Source organism: Alosa pseudoharengus, unplaced genomic scaffold (genome assembly GCF_046254945.1).
Source record: "Alosa pseudoharengus isolate Yale_2024_CS ecotype anadromous, Long Island Sound unplaced genomic scaffold, YU_APseudo_1.1 YU_APseudo_1.1_scf_11, whole genome shotgun sequence".
Lineage (NCBI taxonomy): Eukaryota > Metazoa > Chordata > Actinopteri > Clupeiformes > Clupeidae > Alosa > Alosa pseudoharengus.
The window spans coordinates 13,965,188-13,982,785 of NW_027468576.1; the positions used below are offsets into that span (position 1 = coordinate 13,965,188).

Consider the following 17,598-nt stretch of genomic DNA (forward strand, 5'->3'; position numbering starts at 1 on the left):
GAGAATGGGTCTGGAGACCCATCAGTAGGCTCTAGCAAAAACATTTTTCTTGTGAACAAAGATTTTAAATACAGTTGTTTGCTTAATTCCAAAGGAAATACACATCCATATCATATTACAATGACGCTACATAAGCGAAGCCATTGGTTGTGTTGAACAGCGCTCCTACCTTGTACTCCATAGTTGTGATTGGTTCCTGTGTATTTGGTGATTTGGAAATCAACTTAAATGGGATGACCTCCAGGCTGACCTGCAGAGCACATTCAAATTTGCGAACAGGTCCGTCTGAGTTCACCCATGCTAACAGCGCACTACTTACTGCAGGGTTAATGAGGCCACACACCCTGCATGCACTGTGCATTTCTCCATCACATGCACAGATAATTTCTAGAATCCTACACACTACAGCAGGACTATTGAAGCTGCACTACTGCATTTGAACCCAAGGACTACACCCAGTGAAGTAAGTTTCGATGATATTACTGGGGTAAATATGTTTGAACTATGATATTACAGTTTAACTAGCAAATTCTCAATCAAAATGAGTTTGCTAGCTAGCCGGTAAATCAGATATGCTAAATGTAAGCTAACTGACATTTCATTCCCAAGCTTAACTTCCCGGAAATTTACTGGAACTTTTTACGCCCCTTTGCAACCCTACTCATCATTGCCAATTGCCTTTTGCAAGCCAAATGTGACGTTATAATGAGCCTGATCACCATGCACACACAGGTGATGCACATGGCTTTGCCTTTGTGAGTCTCATTAATTGCAACATACAGATGTTTCTTAAACTCCCCTGTTTATTTCCCTAATGTCATTAAGCACCTGTTGGCAAGGTAGCTTGTGAGCTTATGTCTAGCTTCTAATGAGTAGGCTGTGTGTGTGTGTGTGTCAGTGTGCTTGGGTTGTTTGGTTTTGACACAGTGATTGATGTGTCTTATTGGTACAGAGGTGGAACCATTGTAAAAGACATCTGTAAGTCCGTTCATATTAGAAAGCAAAAGCTCACTTTGGCATGGAGCCCCTGCTGTCCCTGGAGTAGTCGTAAGCAGGTGTTCATGTTGCTTACTAGGTTGGTCTTATTGGTTGGATGAGAACCATCAGAATATGGTAGGCCTACACACACTGTAGAATATATAGCATGGCCTATTGCATGTGTGAGAGGCTGATATTTCTAAGGAACTGTTACCCTGAATGCAAACAAGGCCAGGAAATACTAATGGATTAGGGCTAATTAATGGGCTTGGGCAATGGGCATAACCTGTGTGTTCTGTTATTTGTTTATTTTTTATTTGTGTTCATTGGCTATTTATTGAAAAGTGCATTTTGTGAGTAGCAACCCACTCATGAGCTCCATCAGATAGAATGCCCCAGGCAGTTTCATTTACCCTTCCACATTATGTTAATGTATTGAAAGCATATAGTGTAGTTGGCTACTTATAAGGGCTGCCAAATTTTCTGTCGATTAACTGACTATTTTATCGATGAGCTGATTAATCTCAGAGATTAACCTTATACATTTCCACCCCTATTTTGAGTTTTTCCTCGAAATTGCACACCGCCTACTTAAAATGGCCCTGTTGCCACATACTTTGACTTACAATCAAGTGCCTGACCTCTTTGGAAAGCTAAGGCCTTGTAGAATTTTTTGGTACCAATAGATTGACTGTGTGATGAACTATCAGAGAGTGGCAAAGGGTAGAATGATAGTTTTTTTTATAGGCGGTTATGTACATCTCTAGAAATGACCACATTCTGCCCTCTTGGTCACTTATTTTCTCTTGAAAACACCACTGAGGCCCACTACCAGGTCTTGTGAATCTGTATGTCAAAGTAGATCCTTATAGGATGATGTATGACTGTGTGGGACCCATATTTGTGTGGGCATACACATGCGTTTTGCTAAGTGTCCATTTGGAGACTCCAAAAGGACCTTTGGTTACCCAAAACTAAAATGCTTCCTATACAAGAACCCCTTTATGTAGAACCATGATCTTGGTGTCAAATGAAAGGTTACACTCTCTGTGTCATGTTGCTTGTACCTGGAGTGCTTTGCAGTGGCTGTGCCATGAGTCCAGAGAAGCATTATCTGACCTGAAACTCTTACTTTTGCTCCTACGCCTTTGAGATTTCCATGAAAAAAGGACAAACAAGGTAATGCAGTGAACATTTGTATTATAAAATGAAACAAAGGTAAAAAATAGCAATACCCTGGCAAACGAAACATCAAATGATTCACATTCAATGCAATAGAAATGTATTTGTGTTGGCAACCACGGTCAACAAAATGGAACGTGTTATGAACAACTGAAATAGTCTCGGCCACCGGCTCCTCTTCCTCAGACACAGGATCCTCAGCTCTTGTTTTTTTGCTTGGCGGGGCCCAGTCTTCATCGCTGTCACTGAAACAATTGTACAGATGGAAGTTAGGCTCAGACCCACTAAAGTATATGAAAACCCTTCCCAACAACTTATACAAATGATATAAATGTGTGTACTCAGGTCACACCTCCCCCTGCTCTCTCTTTTACACACACACACACACACACACACACACACACACACACACAAACACACACTGCATTCTCACCTAACTCCCCTCCCCCCCAGGTACCAGAACACTGTTCACACTGTTCACACTATGAAACAAAGCTAAATGAAAAACTATGCACTAAACATTACAAAAGCAAACTAAACTGTATCTGTAACTGTATATGGATATAAGTAGTCTACTCACAGCTCAAAATCGGGGTCCTTCCCAGCTAAAAAGTTCTGCTCCTCCTCGGAGTCGCATTCCGAGAAAACGCTTTCTTCTCCTTCATCGATGTCCTCCAGATCTTCAATGTCCTCGGGTTCTTCGACATGTTTCGTCTTTTTTTTGTCTCTTTGGCATGTTTTACGAACAAAAACCTTCAAAAACATGTCTCTTGCTTGTTTAGTAACAAACTTCCAAACCACTGCTTCGGAATCTGGTTACGCATGGGCTATGCGCCTTGAGTTTAGCCGACAGGGAAGTAGAATGGGACGATGTGTCACATGTCTAAAGAAAGCTCTCCTCATTGGCTACACGGACATCTAGGTCCCATCTCATTGGCTCACTCAGACGCAGCGCTATGACCATTCAAAGACTGGTTGTCAGATTCATCGCTTACGTGACTCATTGGCTTTGATGGCATCTATCTCGACTCTCATTGGTCCTACAGACATGTAATGGGTATCGATGGAATCAGAAGAGCCTCGTGAACACGCGGAGTACCGTGAATCCAGCGACAATAATGGAAGTAAAACCGAAATATCTGGATTTCCGCGAAAAATAAGTGTTTACTTCGCTTCTTTTCGTATGTATCTGTTTTGTTTGTACTGGCGTGTACAACTACTCAATATATTGGCAATATAACAATGTAGATATTTTACATCTATGGATTCTTACGAAAATTTCAAGACCAAGCATGCTGGGCTAACTTATTGGTACGGCCATACAGACAAGTGACAAAATATGAACGCAGCAACTTTGGGGGGTGGTGGAGGGGGGTATTCTGATATGTTATATATCGGGATAAACTTATATTTTACACACGAAATATATGTTAATTCATGGAAAGCTTTACATATATCGATTCTTGAGTTTCTCAGCTTTAAAATGGTATATAGCATGACTATGGTAGTTCATGATAAGGTGCAAAGAAATGCATGGGGGTTGTTGGGGGGAGGTGGGGGGCACTGTATTTGCCCGAATACGGGTCACCCGTAGTGTACTGGGTTTTAATTGATAAAAATTCAACATATAATTGAAGTTCCTTTAACCACAGCAACCTTTTGTGGCAGCAATTGCGACATAGCCTAGCCTACATCAATTAATTTAGAGTTCTCAGATTCTACTGGAACAAACACATAGGCCTATTTTTACATTCAATTCTAAGGTCCTTTATGGCTTCAATAATGAGTGTAGCCCTACTTAGCAGCTATAAGGACAAATGTTTCAAAAAGATCAAGTGCTCAGGTGCGTTCCCCGTTACAGTAGGCCTACAGTAGTCTAAGTGTTGTTGAACCGCTTAGACTACTGTAGTTAAATGATAGAGAAGTGGTTGCTGTAAATTTGTCACATTGGCATTGAAGTGGTTGTGCATAGCTAAAGCTGCTGTGCTATGTTTTTGAAACTATGCATAGTGTACAAGCCACAGATTTGTTTGCGATGATTGAAGTTCATTTTGAAGCCCTGAGAAACGTTCACATCATCACTGAACGCTTCTCTCAACAGAGTCGCACTCTGGTGCTGCAGCACATTATCCCGCTCCCCTCGGAATTCCCATTTCAGGATTTTTTTAAAACTCTGTAGCCTTGGATCAAGTGGATTATGCTTAGAGAAGGCTACACAGTGAGTTACATCATGCACATGCCGCTTATGTATTAATAGTAATCAATAATACGGAAGACAAACGTTAGAAAATAATGAAGGTGCATTCATAAAATAATCGATAACGTTGACATGTTGCAGCCGTGCTATTACTTATAGATACTACTTAACATTTTACTGCACGGGGGATCCATTAAGTCATTGTGTAGAGCCACAGAACACATTTACTCAGTTTGCAATTGGCTCCACCCCTTCCCAGTCATCTTTGTATTTAGAAAGACATAGCTCTGAGTTTTCACACTCTCAAACTTTTGGTCACTTGGGACACCATGTGAGAGAAACTGATACAGTACCTTCTGTCATGTTTGTCGTACGGCTTACTTCAGCCTGCAGTCATTTGTTGGAAACAACTGTTTTTTTTTTTTGTTCCTTTTTTTCTTTTTTAACCTTGAGCCTGTCTGTTTACACTAATATGGTCTAATTGGTGCTGCAAAGAGAAAATAGGATTAAAAGGATCAACACAATTTTGGGATTCTGTAACAATCAACATTGTTATTGCATTGCGTTGTTGTATCTGTAGCCAGTATTTTCCTTATTGTGTTTCCTCTTATATCTTTTACACAGTTATGCTACCTGCTAGCACCTTTAATATGTAAAGGTCAGGAGAGTTTAGCATTTAGTGCTCAGTTGTTGGACATTTAGCCCATTCTAGCCCAGCTGATTTGTCTATTGATTTATCCACCGTTCACATATGGACATCAAACAAATTACTGTGTGTCTGAGTACTGAGAACTTCCTAACACTTGTCTAATTATCTGTCGGATAGAGGAAGTCGTGATGTAAAATCACTGGGTTCAATACCTGACTGAAGTTGAACTTGAAATATAGACTGACAAGTGGACAATTGTGGTCAGTAGTGATCTGTATTCATCCCTTAGCCCTTAGTCTGTGTTGTGCCGGGTGGCACAAAGGGCAAGGACTAAGGATCTCCACTCGTCTCTGTTGTGTGACTTCTTCTCAATGTTGTTCCAGCTGTAACCTCTCTCCTTCATTTCACCTTTGATGGCTCGTCTCCGGGGTGTTTTATCTATGTCTCCCTCTTTTGCGTCTTCCTTCAGGGGTCCATCCCAGTGCTACTTTTGTGATGTCATCAGATGGTTTCCTAAGTACATGCCCTAGCTATTTCCATGTCCTTCGTAACAGTACTGTTTCTATGTCCAAGCACTCAGTTACACTGTGCAGCTCACAATTTGTTTAAGTATGATCTGTATTGATATTGGCGCTCGGACTTTGTCTTTGGCCTACATTTTGCTCAGCATGTTTGGTGAAAGCTTTCTCCACTGTGGATGCTTGGATGGCTGTTAACAGAAATACACAAATACTACACTTGGCTGGCACACGAGGTCCCATGCTTTGGCCTCGCCTGGACAACATTCTTGACTCAAAACAAAAGCAGTGTGCCATGGGCATCACAACATAACACTAAATGCTAATCAGACGGACCAGACGCCAGTTTGAAGGGAGAGCTGGGTCGATGGCTCAGTCATATTTGGACAGTGCAAATGGGGTGCTTGCTCTTATATTAAATACATTACATTTTGGAAACGAATTTCCTTGTCAAATCCTTGTGTGTTTGCCTGAGGCCCATTTGTTTATGAAGAAATGAATGCTTATAAAGGCATAGAGTACATTTTTGGAATAAAGGTCTACAGGATGTTTCGCCATAACTTAAAATTGGACCTAAATCATCTTACAGGATTTTCACAGACCATGTCTACCATATAAGTACTGAACTTTGTTCTGCAAAACCACAATATGTGTTGGGATCTGTTAAAACCCATCACATGGTGAAAGCAAAAATCCTTGATTACTGCTCCGTTTCAAAGCTCTCAAGCCACATCCTGGATATCGTCCATAGCAACATCCTGGATACCATTGATGGTATCAGAATCTTAAGTTGGTGAAATTTCACCATGTGATTTCCCAGATCCCATCACATATTTAAAATCACACACTGCACCACATTTAAACAAGTACTGCAAAAGGTTAAATGATAATTAGCATATTCTAGACTAGATTATGCTCAAAAACATTTTAGGAGTGCAGTTTGTGGGCCTTGTTCATTTGCATGTGAATTGAAACAAACCAAGTTGACATAACACAACAGTTGTAGAGCACAAGGTGGGCAAGGTGTATATCTTCTAAGAGAAGATGTGAGAGCTATGTTATTGTAGCTTAATTGTTTTGACTGTGATTTTAATTGCGGCCCTGTCAAGTAGCCAAGAATTACCTCAGGTGATCTGCATAATGGCTGTGGATTAGGCTCCGGCAGTGAATATTCTCCAGGCATGAATAACTGGATGGACAGCAGTGGTGATTATTAGAATAGAAAGTGGAAACAATGAAGTTGGCCCAGATCAATATCACAACAAAAGCTTCCCTATCCCTTCTGAATGTAAAGTAACAGAGATATCGGGCGTCGGATGTGGGCCAAAGTAAGAAGCAGTGAGAGTATTTTTAATTGTGATTTTAATTTTAAATGGGCACTAAATATATGTGCATAATATCGACGACAGTGGTGGTTAAATTATGAGCTGCTGGTCTTAACAAATCTGAGGGTAGCCCATTTGCATCCTTGCCTTTGTGAACAGAGATTCAAGTTGAGAGGGCTATTCAGTGGTACTTTTGCATGACCAAGAGGCTCCTGAATGCATCTCTTGAGTGCAAGATCTAAAAACAATACGAAGCATTTGTGTAATCTAAGTCAACACACAAGTGATGGATATCTAGAGCCTTTTCTGAAGATGTCAAGAGATGTTTGTAAGCCGTTTGAGAGCTAGGTTAAGAGTTCAGATGAATATCTGGAATTTTTTAGCCATTTTAGTACTTGAATGACTTGTGAACATACTGCAAAATCCTCCTAGCAAAAAGGTGCTATTACCTAAATGTTTTACTTTTAAATACCTGCATAACTTGCTGTGCAATTAACATCTTAGCAAACTTGTGAGCTGAATTGGGGATGCCTGATAGTCAAATACAGTACGTATAACTGCATGCTCACTTCAGTTAAATCAGTTGGCATAGTAGTCTTTTTTTCACACAACAAAGACAAGTATTCTTTTCAGAATATCTTTCAATTACAACATTGCATAAATTCAAAATTAACTTGAGTAATATCCCTTCCAACTATACCTTAATGCTTATCATTAGCTCTAGGAAGCAGATAAGGCCGGGCCATCCAGTAATGATACTCAAAGAGAAGCTGAACTAGTCTAGCTGTGTTTCTCTCTTGATTTCAATATGGTTACCACTACCCATGGATCAGCTGACAGATTAAGAAGCTTTGTTTCACATTCCTGGAAACTAGGCTTGATTCCATGAACTAATAGTAAAGTTGGTTTGGGGATATTCTTTTTCTGTCGGAGTATTGAAGAGAGAGAGAGAGAGAGAGAGACTCCTCTACCCTTTTTTCTTTCCCTTGTAGTTAACAATGTATCACAGAGTATTTTTGAGCACCTGTTTCAGCCCCTTTATTCAAAACACTCCCGAGTGTTCTGAAATGGGAAGGACAGGGAAAACAATATGACATTCACAGTGCCGACACTCCAGGTGCTATCATTCTCTGGTACCTGAATATAACCACAGGGTTTAGGCGGCATGTGCCAGCATAGACCACAGCACAGATGCTAGAGAAATGCAAGAAGCATTTTAACACCCTGAAAACAACAGGGACGTATGCTAGGTGCTAGGTTTAAAGATTTAAGCAAAATAGGTGTGCATTAATGACAGAGATCCAGAATATTAAAGTATGCTAGTCTATTAGTTGTACATTAACTTTCAGGAAAGATGATATTTTTCATTACAGGTGTCCAGCATTTAATAGTCATGCATATTGTCACATACTCAGCCTCAACCAATCAAGATGAGCCCAGGAGTGTCATAGAGAGTCCGACACATTTACAGTAGATGATATATTGAAAAAAAAGCAACTCTAAATGCAACATTATTCTACCTTGATGGTGCTCTGTGGAGTTTGGTTAGTTTAAAACATTTTAAAATGACATAAATATCAACAGAATGTGAAGAAACAACTGTTTTGACATGATACAGTATCAGAAATGCCTGTGCTCTGTGCTGCAAAGCAGTGTGACACACACATGCACACATACACTTTGTAATCACTTTATACCACAATTTGTGTTTAATACAACTCGAAGCTTAGAACTCCACACACCACCTTTAAAAAATATTATTGTGTGCAAAGCGACTATGTATTGAGTGAGTTTTTTAAGGATAACTTCATGGTGGTCAAAGCCGTGCTCTCTTTGGCAAGATGTATCATGCACGTGTGGTTGTCATTCCCTGTGAAGTACCACCCTGATCTTGTACTAGCATATGTGTCTGCCACACCTCTAGGTAATACAAGGGGAACTCAAAGTAATTGGAGTTTGTCTTCATGACAAAACCAACCCCCCACTGCTGCAGAGTGGAAGCACTATTCAGAAAGCTATCCCTTGCAAGCACCATGGTCTGTGCTATCGATTCTCTTAAAATCCTTTTTTGAAACTGTAAGTGTTCAATTTTAGGGGCGTTATCTCAGATAAAAAAGAAGCCTAAGAGAGTTCTTCTACTCTACATTTTTTCTTTTCGTTTGGTCAGACTTAATAGTGAGTGCTTAGAACATGCGTAGTTCGGTTCATATCACGAGGAGAAGACACTCCGAGGCACAGCTGGTGGTTCTGCTAATCCAGAGCAGGATCCAGAGGAGAAGCTGGCTAGGCATGATTGAGGGGAGACCTCTGGACTTAGAGAAATATCCTGGAATAGAAACCGGCAGCTGGCTGGCTGCTGAAGCAGGTTTCAAAACACACTCAGGTGAAGGGTTTTTTTTCTCGCTGTCTCAAGTTAGCACATCTCCACAAAGAGGAGTCACTTGCTAACACTGGCAGATATCAATCTCTCAACTACACATCTATATCTAGCCTTCACAGCTGCATATAGAAGCCTCTTGGTCATGCAAAAGTAACACTGAAGCAGTCTCAACTTGTATCCCCATTCACAAAATTCCCTCTTAGATTTGTTAAGACCAGAAGCTCATAGACTAGCCACCTCTATCACACATTTAACTAGATGTACCGCAGAGCGGTACAAAATATGACCGCCGCCCAGTCCAGGACATTTTTTCCACAAAAAGAAATCACGCTGAAAGGCCTATATGATTCTAACTGTCTCACTAAATTGCATTATCCACACTCAATTCTTGGTATCTGCTAGACAAGTACCAAAACATGATTAGTTCATAGATTTCACATGTAAAATTAATTTTATACAACCCCACCTCCATCTTGCCTGTTCATAATTCTGAGAAATTCTTGATTGTTTGTGTTATGTTTATGTTATGTGTGTGGGTGTGTGTGTGTGTGTGTGCGTGCTTGTGTGTGTGCCTGCGTATGTGCCTGTGCATGCAAGCGTACATATGTCTACTGTGTGAGTATGTGTCATACGTATGATTACTGTGAATGTATGTGTGTGTGTGTGTGTGTATCTGTTTGTGCACATGTGTGCACATGAAATGGGTTAACATGACCCCTGGAGGCGAACATACGGAAAAAAATGGTCATCCTAGGCCCTACAGTTCTCAAGATATTCACAGAGAACTGTGTCTGCCCTACCCTCCTTTCGGGGGGTCCAGTCCAGCGGGGGGCTACAGATCAAAACGAAAAATGACGGTTCCATGCTATCTATGTGGGGGTACATGCCCACCAAGTTTTGTGTACCCCGGTCTTTCAGTGTCCCGGGACTCATTGACGGAAATTTGGGCATGCGAAAAAGAAAAAAAAAAAAAAAAATTCTGACTAAACCTATATGACTGCCGCTTCGCTGCGCGGCGGTCATAATAATGAGTGTGTTTGTGTGTATGTGTGTGTGTGTGTGTTCTTACCTTGCCCCAGCTGTATGTTTTCATTGCATGTTGAAACACTACCCACTTGAGGGCATGGGGGAACAGAATCTGCTGTTTGTGTATTTTCCTCCGTTTAAATGCTGCAGTATAGTCCTATGCTCCACCATTAGTAAAGTGCCTTTTCCAAACTCCACAGAAAGGTTTAGTAATTGAGATGTAGCTTATCCTCTGATCGAATGGCCGTTTTTATAGTTGAATGAGATAAGAACGCCTGGGGGAAATATCCCCGGCCTTCTCTTTTCTCGGTCTCTGAAGCAGGGACGGGAACACTGGGGAGGGTGGGGATGGCTAATGATGAATCAAGGACAAGGAAATTATAAGATTTATGCTTTGGCTCGTACACTACAAAATGAAATGCAATGGAATTTGTAAGTCTAAATTATAAGACGCTGTCTAGAGATTTTGTTTTGGAGTGGAGGCTGTTTGTTCCATCCGTCAACACTAGCTCCCTTCATCTCAAAATAGAGTGTTTGCTTGCTGGTGCTCTGTAGAGTGTGCTAGCTCATTAGATTATAAATACTTTGTTGCACGTCAGACAGTAGCCTAATTTCCTTAGCAAAACCCTCAGTTAAATGATGCACAGCAAAAAGGCTTCTTCCTTTGGCGAATCAGATTTGCATTCAGAATGCAATTCAGAATGTACATCCACTAGTAAATATGTACATCCATAAAAGCCATGTGCATTGTCAGTAGTTAAAGTAACACAGTAACAAGGGTGGCATATGAGTATTATTATACTGTGAAGGTCCAACAAATGCCAACAAACACCAACAGTTGAGTCAATCCGTCGTTGTTGGATGGAGTTGTTCGAGTTCCACATGTCCAAAAGTCATTCTTTCCAATTCAGTGTTTCCCATACATTGACTAATCTGTGGCGGGCCGCCACACATAAATATTCTATGTTTAATTTAATTTAAATTAAATTAAATATAAGATAAAATCCTTGCATTGCCATTGAGCTGCGCTTTTTATGCACGCAGCCTTTCCTTGCCCCGCCCCGCTCTCTCTCGTAGCCTGCTGCCCCTCCTCTGCATGTGCATTTAACAAAATATTCACGATTGTTGAAGGATTGTTGTTGCCACATAGAAGCATTGCATAGAAGACGTCTGGCTAAATTGCTATTAAATCCGCTTAGCATCGTGACCATGCTGCACAAATTTGTTAAAAACTGCTGCATTGAAGTTAACTCTGCTAAGATCTTATCACAACATAGTAGGCTACATTGAAGAGACTAAACTAAGTTAAGTTATGCAATCAAGCAGTATCTCAAAGCTAACGTTATAGAATACTGTTTGGATGCCGAATTTAGCATACTTAGCCTCAGGGCCGGAGTGGGGCCACTTTGCAGCCCGGGAGTTTCAGGCCCAAGACTGGCCCACGTTTTCCATAGTAGTGGAAATGGGATAAATAAAGCAACATTTCAGCTCTTACTATCCTGTAGTTTTTATTAGTACCATGGTTCAACAAATGTGTAAAGATTATATAATAATTCACTTCAACTGAGAAGTTAACAAAAAATATTCCACTGTTCCACAAGTTAACAAAAACAGAAAGAAAGAAAGACAGAAAGAAAGCCTTTGAAATGTAGCCTATCCCACGCTTCCACAAAGAGGCATATTGAAATAATGTTTAGGCTACATGTTTTTTGCATCTGTAGGCTATATTGTTGTTTGGTGATTTAGCCTATTCCTTTACTACACCCTCTTCTAAGCAAACAAGGCATATAGGTTCATCATGTAGCATAAATATTTTGCTCTTTCTTACATTAAATAACTTTAATTTATCCTCTCTACTTGTCCCTGTAGTCATGGCCTCCTCATCACTAATTTCGGGCTCATCATTTTCAGTGGTCGACTGGTTGATCTGCTGCTCAGAGGCTACAATTTTTACCGCATAGGCCTACACAGATCAAACTTCAGTTTTGTTATTATGACCGCCGCGCAGCGAAGCGGCGGTCATATAGGTTTAGTCAGATTTTTTTTTTTTTTTCTTTTTTTCTTTTTCGCATGCCCAAATTTCTGTCAATGAGTCCCGGGACACTGAAAGACCGGGGTAGACGAAACTTGGTGGGCATGTAACCCCATATGGATAGCATGGAACCATCGTTTTTCGTTTTGATCTGTAGCCCCCCCGCTGGACTGCACCCCCCGAAAGGAGGGTAGGGCAGACACAGTTTTCTGTGAATATCTCGAGAACCGTAAGGTTTAGGAGGACTATTTTTTTTTGGTAAGTTGATCTCAAGTGGCCATGTCAACCCATTCCATAACCACTCATTTCATGTATAGCGCCACCTAGTTAAACCCAAAAAAGTAAAAATTAGGTGTTGTAATCGCAGGTATCTGTGACCTAACATAGTCAAAACTGCACGAAATTGGAGTGTAGGATCATTATGACACCCTCTGAATGCACGCCAAGTTTCGTGGAATTCCGTTCATGGGGGGCCACACAATAAATGAATTTATGTTACTATACACCAACTGGCCTGTAGGTGGCCGGAGACAGTTTTCTGTGAATATCTCGAGAACCGTAGGGCCTAGGAGGTCCACCTTTTTTTTGTATGTTGATCGATCTCAAGGGGCCATGTCAACCCATCCCATTACCACTTATTTCATGTATAGCGCCACCTAGTTAAAAATTAAAAAGCAAAAATGTAGGTGTTTTCATCACAATATCTCTGGCTGACATGGTCAAAACTGCACGAAATTGAAAGAGTAGGATCATTATGACACCCTCCGAATGCATGCCAAGTTTTGTGTACTTTCGTTCATGGGGGGCCTTACAATAAAATAATTTATGTGTACATTTAGTGACGTACACCAACAAGGATTCCCGGGACACTGAAAGACCGGGGTACACAAAACTTGGTGGGCATGTACCCCCACATGAATAGCATGGAACCGTCATTTTTCGTTTTGATCTGTAGCCCCCCCGCTGGACTGGACCCCCCGAAAGGAGGGTAGGCCAGACACAGTTCTCTGTGAATATCTTGAGAACTGTAGGGCCTAGGATGACCATTTTTTTTCCGTATATTTGCCTCCAGGGGTCATGTTAACCCATTTCATGTGCACACATGTGCACAAACAGATACACACGCACACACACACATTCACAGTAATCATACGTATGACATACTCACACAGTAGACATATGTACGCTTCCATGCACAGGCACATACGCAGGCACACACACAAGCACGCACACACACACACACACACACACTCACACACACACACCCACACACATAACATAAACATAACACAAACAATCAAGAATTTCTCAGAATTATGAACAGGCAAGATGGAGGTGGGGTTGTATAAAATGAATTTTACATGTGAAATCTATGAACTAATCATGTTTTGGGACTTGTTGTCTAGCAGATACCAGTGATAATTGAGTGTGGATAATGCAATTTAGTGAGACAGTTAGAATCATATAGGCCTTTCAGCGTGATTTCTTTTTGTGGAAAAAATGTGCTGGACTGGGCGGCGGTCATATTTTGTACCGCTCTGCGGTACATCTAGTTAATATTTGCATAGGCCCTACTGCAAAGTCTATGAATCGGATACAAAAGGCTAATATTTTAAGAAATGTAATATGTTGCTTGCAAATAGCTTGACAACGCTACAAACGTCCAATATTAGCCCAATAACTGCTAATAATCATTGCCTATAGGCTATCTCTCTTTACCAGTTGCCACTTTTGTCTGTAGGCCTAATCTAGAAGCTTGGCACATTTAGCAGCATCTACCTGGCCGTTTCAGTCCCTCCTGGCCTCTTTCTACCATCCATCCTTCCTGACGCTTATGGCTACTGTAGGGCCGGCCCGGCTATCCGTATCTGAGAAAACTTTTTGGAAAAGACGGGCTTTATGGACCCAACCAACTCTTTTTGGGAGGGGAGAACTCACGGTAGGCTACAACCCATGCAGAGGTAACGGTGCCATGCACAGAATGCGGAACGTGTAGCCTACTTTAAGAGAAGTTAGACTAACGTGACAAATGTCAATATTTTTTTCCTCGACCGGCCCAAAAGTGAAGCGGCCCACCGGGAATTCTCCCGATTCTCCCGATTACCCACCCCGGGCCTGCTTAGCCTACTTACAGCTTGTTTGTCAATGAAGGTCTCATTTTATTGACTCTGACACTGAATGTTTGCAAAATCCCGATGTAAATGGAAAAGTGTTTTCCAAAACTCAAAAGTGCTTGTCCCAAGGAGAAGTATGAACCTTTATTTTAACTATGTAGAAAACGTTATGAATTGCATCCACACATCAGCAGCCTTTAAACTGTGTTATAATTGCAATTTGCAAGGGTTCCCTCAAGTGACAGGCACTCAATTAGACCTATACATACCAAGACGACCCCCCCCCGTTGTCCAAGTCAGCTACCTGCCACAAATTGAATCCAATTCTGTGGGAAACACTGCAATTGTTGTCTTGGCAGTGTGGAGTTGGATTTTCTGGACACTCTAAAGACTGCAACCAACAACCGGCAACATAAAAATTGTCTTGGCAAAGTGCATGCATTCAAAGTCTATTATTCTAGTATTATATATATCTTATTATTCCTTTGTATTTATTCTGCAGTGATAACTGTAAAATATTGTACTGTGTGGGCTACATGATGCCATTGCCTGGAGGAAGAAGTGGAGGGGCAAACAGAAGAAAGAGATTGGAATATAAGATCAAGGAATGAACAGGGAAGTTTGAAGAGAATGGAGGAGAAAGAATGGACAGGGATGGACTTGGGCAGGCCCCAAAGGACAGCAGAAGATTGAAGAGAATGGAGGAGGAGGAATGGACAGTACAAATGTACTGTATGTGTTGACCCAACGGCCTTAGGGGTCATGGAACTGGGCTGTAGGGGAGTGGACGTGAGGTTTGCTCAAAGCTACGCTTTATTTGACTTTGGGCTCTGAAAAAGCGTCTTTAGACTATTTCAGTTGTTTTGGTCAGGGGCGCAGGAGGCACGGGGGACGTGGTGGATATGTCCCCCGCAGTGTTGAAGAGACAGCCGTCGTCCCCCTCACTTTTGATAAGGAAAAAAAGCCTTATAGGTACGCTAAATAAATAATAACATATAGGATTTGCGCTAACTATGTAAAACTCCCCATTAACAGCATCACATCACTAACCACAGCCATCTACAGTACAACCATAATTTTATAAATGCTTTGTTTAAATGCTGTTGGAACAAATAGTTGATTATAAAGGCAACTTTCTGTTGCAATTTTCTGTGTGTTCTGGACTGATAACTTGTTAAGCCAACACTTGTTAAGTTCTAACGTTGCATAAATATTAACTGCAAACACACAGTGGAGAGTTGATTTGGTTTATACCAGACAATTTAAGTAGGCCTAACTAGGCTATTTGATCATGTAGTCTATGTTTGGATCATAGGCATGATGATTCATTCATGGTTTCATAAAATATCAACATCCCATGTTGCTTTTTTCTACCATTGGCCCAAGTAGTGACCAGTATTACGACGGAGTATTAGGGCCACACATGAAGGAAAAAATATTTTTGCCATGACGAGATTAAACTCGCCATGTCGACATTAAACTCGACATTTCGAGAATAAAGTTGAAATGTAATGTCGACTTTAATCTCAATGTATCAACTTTAAAGTCGCCATGTCGACATTAAACTCAACATTTCGAGAATAAAGTTGAAATATCATGTCGACTTTTATCTCGACGTGTCGACATTAAACTCAACATTTTGAGAATAAAGTTAGTTTGGAGAGAGAACGACCGCTCGACGATTGAAAGGGAAGACGAATTCCAGTTTTCTTCGACTGCAACAATGATTAGACATAGGCCTATATCATGTGAACAAAACATAAAACATTAACCTCCGTTGCTCAGCCAAATACTTTCCTGTAGGTCCTTATCACGGAGTTACAGGCGATAAATGCGATGGTCAAAAGTAGCCTAAACGTCATTAGCGGTTTATTTATTTATTGTAGGCCTATTATTAAAGAGTGTTTTTCATCTAAAGGTTTAAGTTTATGCTTATGCACTAGACTAGGCATACTAGGCGCTCTCCCCAATCCTAGAATTTCACATTGCTTGTTTGCAATGGATGCAAAACAGCCTATTGCTAAATGTCTAGGGACGAATGAAGCTGTCCTCCTCCCGACCACCATGTACTAGTAGCCTACATGCGCACACATATGCACACATAGTGCATGAATAAAGTATACATGCACACATATTCCCTGACGGGATCAAAATAGTATATATGCTTAGGCTATAGCCTACCTGTGTTTATAGCCTCCTATGTTTATTGCAGGTGAGACATGGAAAAGCAATTTTAGAGAAATGAGTTAACCTATGGAGAGTGACGGCCTGTGGTTCATGAAGGGCAGTTATTTGAATGTGCGGTGGCCTTACCCACGTAAAACAGAGTGAAATAGCATTTTGTATAGAAACATTATATCATTGGATACATGTATTCTAGCTATATAGCCTAAACGGCATAGTGCATCGTATTTCCAACCGCGAGATACAGCACTTCACGATGACGGCAATGAGTAGTTAAAGGAGAATTCCGGTGTGATTTTGACCTAAAGTGTTTTGAAACATGATACCGAGTGTGAACGTATGTCTCATAGCCCATCTCGGCTTGTCCCCTGCACTCCGAAATCTGGCGCTAGTTAGCCGATGCTACCAACAAGGCGGTCAATGGTGGTGCCTCGGCATCGGCATAGCCATGCAAATAAATCACTGTTTTACACCATTTACGAGGCTCAATGTATCTCCACTAGGGGTGTGAATCTCTCATGTAAAAGACGATACGATTCACATCTAGATACATGGGCACGATTCGATACAAGAAAAGATACATGTTCATAAAAAACGATTCAGTACGATTCGATGTGATGCGATTCGATGCAGTTCGATGCAGTTGAAGAATGGAAAGCATTCTGAAAGATTTTTTATAATTTGCTTAAGGTGCACATTCATTTTATATTATCAATTATCATGGTCATGTCAATTAGGCAAAAACAAATGTGTGAATATGATTAACTTAACTGAGGTTTGTATCATATAGCTACTGTATTGAAATGAAAAAAGAATAGTCTACATTTCAGCCAAACAAAGCAGCCAAATACAACATAAAAATACATTTTTATAGAGTTTATAGATTTTATAGAGTTATATCTGATTGTTTCAAGGAGCTGTAGCCTATTGTTGAGGTAAGACAATACCGAAATAAAATAATAAAATAATAATAATTTGTACATCGTTTTAGCAGCAAGGGCCAAATTATTCTT

At 40.7% G+C, this 17,598-nt stretch overlaps 1 protein-coding gene and 1 long non-coding RNA gene across 2 annotated transcripts in view; one reads left to right on the forward strand and one right to left on the reverse strand.

Moving 5' to 3' along the window:
* Positions 1-17,598, forward strand: part of negr1 (neuronal growth regulator 1) — a 113,689-nt gene that overhangs the window by 2,207 nt on the left and 93,884 nt on the right. The gene's annotated exons all lie outside the window — the stretch shown is intronic.
* On the reverse strand, positions 2,162-3,756 carry LOC143114790 (uncharacterized). The gene is made up of 2 exons (XR_012984997.1): positions 2,741-3,756; positions 2,162-2,405 (listed from the first exon to the last, which is right to left on the reverse strand). It is a non-coding gene; the product is annotated as an uncharacterized LOC143114790 (long non-coding RNA).